We start from the raw sequence: 9,170 nt of genomic DNA, 5'->3' as shown, positions 1-9,170 counted from the left end.
TACCTGTGTCTAGTGTTGGATGACCTCAAGGGCAATATGCTGAACAAGATGCTTTAGTCAATGGTTAAGGCATTCTCTTTCTTTCTGTTGTTAGTGGTGCTTGTGGTCCTGTGCACAGGTCATAAATCAGGTGAAGTTAAGCAACATCGGTTGCGTTTTGGCAGCTCGACTCCTGAGAGCTTCTAGAGCTTTGGTCCTGCCCCACACTGAAGCACATGTAACACTTGTATCACCTTGGGCAAGTGACTTTGTTCAAAATGTGCCTCTGTTCACCCAGCAGTGAATGGGTACCCGGTAGGGTGAGATGGCAATGTTTTTGTTAACCTAGCGCCTCACACTAACAGGCAGCTTGGGTTGTATACTCCCCAGGGAGCTGAGAATTATTCTTGGGTGCACACTGATCCAGTGACCAGGGTAATAATAGCGCTTTGAGCATGCCCCTGAGAGATGTGGAAATATAAATAGCCTATTATTATTATTGTTGTTTTATGTTTATTCCAGTGGGTTTCACCGAAGTGGTAAACGTCTGAGGCCTGCATCACTTCGGGCTTTCCTAAAGTTGACACTCTGCAATATAACTGGAATAATGTTAAATGCAGCAATAAACCCACTCACTCACCCACTCACATCATACTCTCTGTTTGTTTAACTCAGCGATATTCCAGCTGCATGACCAGCTGCATGACCAGCTGTATGACCGCAGTCTAAACAGAGTCTGCACCAGACAAATCATTTATTGATGTCATGAGCAACCAAGTCACCCAGCCTGACTGATCCATGACATTGCCTTCTTCCACAGTCATTGGTTGTTGGGGACAAATTCTAATCCAGCACCTCCAAAGGGGAGCTGTCAATGGAATAGGGCTGGGACCAGCCCTGGCAAAAAATGTTTAGATACATGTATAAAACGATCTGATCATGCATACACTGCAGTTGATAGAGCTTTATCCTTACTGGAATATATAAAAGTCAGAACGAATGCTTGCACAGTGAGAAAGAAATGTGAACGTTAGCTATACTTGTAGTGTAACCATTGAGTTTTATTGTTAATGTCATTACAGTATGTCACGTGACTAACCACGGGTTCGGGTAGTCATGTGGGTACCCGCCACCCGACCCGAGTACCGAGTTACCTGTCCCAGCCCTACAATGGAACATCAAACCCAAGTGTACAGTACATTCACCCTGTGCACTTGAAAGAACCCCCTTGTTGATGACCAGATTTTGTTTGTTTGTTGTTTAACGCCTCACTCAGCAAAATTCTAGCTATGTGACGGCGGTCTGTAAATAATCGAGTCTGGACCAGACAATCCAGTGATTGACATCATGGGCATCTATCCACGCATTTGGGATATGATGACATGCATCAACCAAGTCAGCGAGCCTGACCACCCGGTCCCGTTATTCGCCTCTTAGGACAAGCATAGACGTCTTTTACGGCAAGCATGGGTTGCTGAAGACCTTCACAGGTAAAGAAAGAGAATAACGTAAATTATGCTGCGGTGATTGTGTTAGATTTGACATTAATCATGAGCAATAAACCCCGCTGATGATGATTGTAAGCTGCCTGGAACTATACAAGCTCCGGTGTAGAATAGGTTGTCAGCAACCCATGCTTGCCGTAAAAGGCGACTATGCTTGGCGTAAGAGGTGACTAACGGGATCAGACGGTCAGCCTCGCTGACTTGGTTGATGCATGTCATCGATCCCAATTGCTTGGATCGATGGTCCGCGATATTAATCACTGGATTGTCTGGTCCAGACTCGATTATTTACAGACCGCCCTCATACATCTGGAATACTGCTGAGTACGGCGTAAAACAACCAACCAACCAACCAATTGGAACTATTCAGTACTGATTTCATTAAGTATCGCATCACAAAGATCAATGCCCTTTTGGCGGAAGAACGTACTCTTTGTGTTATAAGATTATGTTGTGTTCTTGTCGCACGCACGCACGACAAGTATAGTGAGTGAGTGAGTGAGTTGGGTTTACCGCCGCTTTTAACAGTATTCCAGTTATATCGCGGCGTGTCAGCTTAATGTGGGAGGAAAGCCCGAAGTGATGCAGGTCGAAGACGTTTACCACTTCGGTGAAACCCACGAGCACGGGTATGGTGCTGACAAACCTAGAAACATAATCGGGGCGAACTGGGATTCGAACCCACGATCATAGGTTTCTGGCGTGCCCAAGGGACGCAACTCTGCACAGCGAATCGCGGCGCCTTAGACGACTGGGCCACCCGTGCCCCCCACGACAAGTATAGGGTGCCGAGGTCTGATAATGTTCTTGACTCCACAACCCACAATGAGCCGGACTGCGAGCCACCGGCTGTACATGAAGCTACACGCAGTTTATCTACTTACAATAATCACACACAGGCTAAAACATTACACTGATCAATGGGGGTGGATTAAGGTAAAGACCTGCAGTTAAGCCACATACAATGATGACAGAGCTCTTATGACAATCGCAGTTGTCTCCTGAAGGATGTATAACAATGGGCATTGACAAGAGGACGGGAGTGCAGCCATACAACAAAATGATACAAATCCGAAAACAATAAAAAGTACTTTAGACAAAAATTACAGAACCAAACTCTGTGTGTCTAGCTGTGATAATGATCTGATCCCAGCCCCGAGTTTGAATAGGACCCAATCACAGTGGCGTGCAAGAAGCGACTTAATTGGAGCGATCCATGAAGATCAAGGATAGAATAGGTCTTCAGCAACCCATGCTGTGAAAGGCGACTATGCTTGTCGTAAGAGGCGACTAACGGGATCGGGTGGTCCGCTCGCTGACTTGGTAGATGCATGTCATCATATCCCGATTCCGTGGATCGATGCTCATGATGTCAATCACTGGATTGTCTGGTCCAGATTCGATTATTAACAGACCGCCGTCACATAGCTGGAATATTGCTGAGTGCAGCGTTTAACACCAAACAAACATCACTGTGCGGTGATTGGGGGGTGTTATTTCTCGTTTTTGACATAAGTCTGTATCCAAATCTTAACGGGCAAAAAGCGACACTAATATGGATAAAATGGGTCGCCAAAACGCAGCTTAACAAACGACCATAGTACAGAGTCCTGCATACTTTCCATGAAAATCGAATTGCACGTGTGTTTCCTTGAGCCTTTTTTGATGAAAGAAACTCCAGTACGATCCAACATTCTTGTATTGATATCAGCGCCACGCCAAGACCTATGAAGAATCGGAGAAACCAGGCTTGAGGAAGACTGCTGGCCCGACTGCACGATTGGCCGCCAATGATTTTAATGTCAACGTGAGAACCTTCTACTAGTTACGGTAACGATACCAGGGTGACGTTGTACAAAGCGATCTTAGCGCTGAGGTGATCGAAACTCCAATACCTAAACATAGACTTACGACAGTCGTAGCGCTAAGGCTAACCAAGGCCACCAACAGCACCAATGACCGCCCGCACAGTGGGTAACAACGACGCGACAGGATCGACATATTGTGCGTCAACATCTACACAGCGAACCCAGCAGGTTTGGTTCCGAAACCTTTCCAGGCAGTCATTTTTCAAAGCTGATCTTACTTCTGAATACCGATCATAAAAAAAACATCTATAGTTTATGTTCCCCAACTTTATTTGGAGAGTACATATGAAATTTAAAATAACGATTTTCCAGTAAATTCATAAAAGTTGCCCAATGCATAATTACCGACAAATAAATGCCCGAGACTTCATGCTTTTGATATCCGATACGTGTTGTTGAAAGGTATGGAAAGAAATTAGGTCACTGACGTGATAGCCTCGATGTTGTTGACTTTCTAATAAATCGTTGGACACAGAATACATTAATCGCGAGAAATAGAATTTATGACATCATTATGGGAATCTGGGCGAATCACAGGTAAGTAGTTCTCTGCAAATCACGATCACCACACAGTAACGTCGGCACATGAATGTCAATAAAGCCAGTTGGGAGAAACGGTTATTTCTTGAACAAAATGCTTTTCCTATTGTCGTTCCGAGAGTAATGTCCGTATGTCGGACTTTCCGCCCTCACCCCCTCCGCCTGCTGGTCATAAGAGGCGACTAACGGGATCGGGTGGTCAGGCTAGCTGACTTGGTTGATGCATGTCATAGTATCCCAATTGCGTGGATCGATGCTCATGATGTCAATTACTGGATTGTCTGGTCAAGACTCGATTATTTAGAGACCGCCATCATATAGCTGGAATATTGTTGGGTGCGGCATTAAACAACAAACAAATAACTACTTTTACAAAATAATCAATAACTTTGCACCAAAGTGATCTCGTTTCATCTGAAGTACCACAAACGGTACTTTAACTTGAACGACAAGCAGTGCAAAAAATATTCTTCCTGGTATAGGCAAGCTCTGGATTTCCTTTGCTACTCCGCCAACCTGTAAGAGCCTCATTATCCAGCTCTGTCGTTAATGAATAGCAAATCAAGACAGTAAAGTCCCCTTATTACGTCATATTTGGACTTGTTTACACCTGCCCGGGGCTTTGATACTCTCAAATCACCGGTGTTAATTAGTGTGCTGATACAGTGTATGTATAACGGTGTGGACGATATGATGTTTGTTCGTGTATTATTCCGCTCACAGATTTGTTTCTGCACGATTTTCTATAGTTAATCATAGAAAGATTTACATTTCCTCCGTTGACACAGGACTCTTCATTGTGAATTGGACATCTGCTGACACTCTTCGTGTTCCTGACACTGTTGGTGTCCCTGAGTTGCTGACACTGTTGGTGTTCCTGAGTAGCTGACACTGCATGTTGGTGTTCCTGAGTTGCTGACACTGCATGTTGGTGTTCCTGAGTGGCTGACACTGCATATTGGTGTTCCTGAGTTGCTGACACTGCATGTTGGTGTTCCTGAGTTGCTGACACTGTTGGTGTTCCTGAGTTTCTGACACTGTTCGTGTTCCTGAGTTGCTGACACTGTTGGTGTTCCTGAGTTTCTGACACTGTTCGTGTTCCTGAGTTGCTGACTCTGTTCGTGTTCCTGAGTCGCCTCAGTCTCCTGCCAACATGTATCCCAGATGGGTCTTGCTGGGTGCTGGCCTGGTCTGTCTGGTAATATCCACAGCTGCACAAAGCAGGCTCATGAATGCTACATCCTCACTGTATGACACCTTTACTTGCACCTCGTGGTCATGCCGTTATTATCACGCAGAAAGGCTAAAAGGAAACAAATATTTCTACAGGATGGGATGTTTTTGTGATGATTTGTGCGGCTTCTATGGAGACTGCTGCCTCGACGCCAATTTAACGATGCAGAAAGACCTGGATGTTTCAATGCACAACTACATCAGCTGCGTCCACGACTGTGTCGTATCTACTGATATGTACTTTCATGCTGTCACAGAGTGTCCACGCGAGTATTTCAAGCTGGACATAATAATGTTATGCAAGATGGACACATCACAGGACCAGTTCTACGGAATTCCTGCGACTGGGTTGAAAACGGGTCTAACCTACCGGAACATCTACTGTGCCCAGTGCCATGATGAGGACGCCATTATCTGGCAAGTTCATGGTGTTTGTTTAGTTAACAACAACTTTGCTGTGAATGATTCAGTCAAACTGTCCGATCTGGCTGCAATCAACCACCGGTATTTGAACTTTCTTCCGTCAAGAAATGACAGGTTTCGAGCATGCCAACCCAACCTTATTACCACCTGCCCGGACTCTGATAGTCCCTATGCTGATGCATGTGTGAACGCCACTGGGTTTCAACTCGTCTACAACAGGAATGGCAAAGTTTTCAGGAACCCCCACTGTGCAGCATGTAATAGGAATGAAAGCATTGTGTGTAGGAATCCAAGCAAACCGCCATGTAACGCAAAAAGTAAACCACACTTTCCAAACATTATAATATTTTCCTATGACTTTTACACCAGACAAGGCAACATGACTCTGTATGGCAAGAAGGTGACCGATGCACAGATTTCGTATAATAGTTCATGTTTTCCTTTCGAGATGTTTGACCCATTCAATGACAAATGCCGGGCTGTTCGCTGTGAACCTGGGAAGACGTTGTTTAAAGGAAGGTGCCACAACACCACTAACATCCCCCTGAGTGCTGAAGGTAAAACACCCCGATTCACCGATCTGACCAAGAGGCATGATAACTCCACAGGTGTATGTTCCAGTTGTACTGGGCGCACTGCTCCGCCAGCAGCAAGTGGCGGAAGTAGCTTCTCTGCTGTGAGGCATTCAGTGATCACGATGTGTATGATCCTTTTGTTTTAAAATAGAATATGTCCGTTTTCGCCAATATACCTTAAGTGGTCAGTATGTTAGATGGTTCACCTATAAATTCGTCAGCAGCGGAAATACGCCTATTTTTATGTATGTACATATAGATTTTCGCTTGTACTATATATAAATCATACCCGTGAAGATTCGGGTTAGAAAAGGTTTTCAGCAACCCATGCTTGCCGTAAAATGCGACTATACTTGTCGTAAGAGGCGACTAACAGGATGCTCATGGTGTCAGTCACTGGATTGTCTGGTCCAGACTTGATTATTTACAGACCGCCGTCATATAGCGGGAATATTGCTGGGTGCGGCGTTAAACAACAAACAAATAAGCAAACAAACAAACAGTACATAAGGGTATGGCGATGTAGCCTAGTGGTTGACGCCTTTGTTTACAGCGCCGACGCCCAGAGTTCAATGCATCACAGGGTTACAATAGTCGTGGAGTCCATGAGCTCAAGAAGTCAAGATTAGTCTAAGGTCAAGGTTAGCATTTAGCATGTACATGTATAGTTTTTCCAGTGTCGGTTTCTGAGGCAGGGTTACTTCTACACTAAACTTTATATTTACACGTTTCTTCAGAAATCTTTAACAGTAGTATCATTTTCCCGTGAAAGTGGCTCAAAGGATATTGACATAAGAGGATATCCTACAATGGCCTTATTCCATGTTGCAGGATAAAACGGCACATCAGCAAAACGTCACCGATTTCTCGGGCGAAAACGGCTACTTTGTGTCGGGCGAAAACGGCACCTCTATTTTTATATTAGTAAAATTTATGAAGTAGTATATATGATATATTTACATTATTTGATGTATTTGATGTATTTACATTGTCAATTCCAGCCTAATTCGGCAAGGGTGGAAACTGGACTTATAACGTCAGTTAACGCCCTTGCACCGGGAAGATTTACATACAGTGAGAAGGTCTAAAGTCAAGAAATAGAAAAGCTGACTCAAAAGTTTGTGGTTACACTTCGTTGAAAACTATTGCATGTATTATTTATCTTGGTATATATATATACCTTCTCACGGATGGGGCACTGTTTTATTCCAGTTACCGTATTCGACGTAATAAGCGCCCAGGGCGCTCTCACAATTAGAAATAGGGGGCTCTTATTAGAATATTATTTTGGTGAAAAGATAAATTTCGTGGTTTATGCTGACAGTCTGAAATGTTTATAGACAGATATATTTTTCCAGAATTTAATTGCCCATAATTGAGGGTGCATATAACACACGAGTGCGTATTATTCACGAATAAATAAGTCTTGTGTACATTGATCAATCGGAAGGGGTGCTAATAGGGATTGTTCACTAGCCAATATATTAGCAAATATCGCCTTGGGCGGGGCGCTTATTACGTCGAATACGGTATATCACGGCGTTCTACAGACATGAAACTTCTATTTGTGTGCAGCTGTGCACATCCCACCGCATATGTGTATTGGTTGTTAATCAAAGGTCAAGGTCATCTCTGATGTGAAATATAGCTGTATCACGTATTGCTAGTTCTTTTGTTGTGTGTTTACTTGTGTACAATCTCGAGACTTGATAATTGTTGTCTTAATGAAGGTCAAGGTCTGGAAATTTCTGCATACAGGCCTGATGCTATATGTCATTACCGTACTCTGTATTGTGCGATGTAATGTTCTAAACATTGAAATAAAATCTTTGTAAAAAATATGGTGTTTATTATTTCTTGACTTATCAACAGGAATCGTCATGATTCCGGGACATCCAGAGAACAAGTATTCTTTTTCGTAAATGCTCTGGCAAAAGTCTTCCTTTTCGTAATTTTCCGAAAGATTGTGTTTTTAAACGAATACCAGCTGGCTACCCCAGAATATTAAATGACCAATCCCTGGGCGAAACATGTTCAAATATAGAGCCAATATCCGACCTGAGGCTATTCAGAGTGGGCTGAATGTTATAGGTCGTGAAATCATTAGTGGGATAAAGAAAGTATTTAGTTGCTTAATCTGGTCTGGTACATGTGAGAAGCACCCTCGAAGACCCGGGTTAGAATAGGTCTTCAGGTACCTATGCTTGTCGTAAGAGGCGACTAACGGGATCGGGTGGTCAGGTTTGCTGACATTGTTGATGCATGTCATCGTATCCCAGTTGCGTGCATCGATGCTCATATGATATCAATCACTGAATTGTCTGGTCCAGACTTGATTATTTACAGACCGCCGTCATAGTACGGGTCCTTTGAAGTCTTGAAAGCTTGTGAGAGTGTGGAATATGCAGTTATCGAATGCCCAACTATGCCGCTTTTTAAATACAGTTCCTAGTACTTTTGTAAAAGTCGAAGAAAGAAGCTTACTACATGCTGTTGTCTGAAATATTTACACTATAAGCGCATGATTGACCTCTATCGCATGGTTTATCGGGGATAACTGGGGAAAAAATAGAACGGAAACTTTAGTTATCATTTAAACGTGCATAAAGATTCTTGTTAATATTTGTGTAAATAGATACAGTTTCTTGAAAAAATCTAGTGAACGACAAATGCAAAGGGTCAAAGGCGTCCGTACTCTCATCGAGCATCTTTGTTGGAGTTAAACATGTGCTCTTAACATCACCTGACACCTACAACGCTGTTGAGAGTACCTCAGTCACTTATTAGAAAGGGGGCAAGTGTTTGTACATAGTGATATTTTACGATATGGTTCATTCAAAATCTAGCGGATTTCAAGTTTGTAGTTTAATATCAAGTGAAACAACTTACTGATTAAACGAACAAAGACCCCATTCAGAAGGTTGTGTGTCAGGCGAAATGATAGACTGGTACCCTGCTTTTCGCATCAGCTGGCGACTGCATAACCCTACCGTCCACGCAACAGAGACAAGGAACAAGTCTAGCGAATAGTCTGAACCACCCACCAG

The sequence above is a fragment of the Haliotis cracherodii genome, unplaced genomic scaffold (genome assembly GCF_022045235.1).
Source record: "Haliotis cracherodii isolate W230 unplaced genomic scaffold, xgHalCrac1.p SCAF_13, whole genome shotgun sequence".
NCBI lineage: Eukaryota > Metazoa > Mollusca > Gastropoda > Lepetellida > Haliotidae > Haliotis > Haliotis cracherodii.
This window is presented reverse-complemented; position numbering follows the sequence as displayed.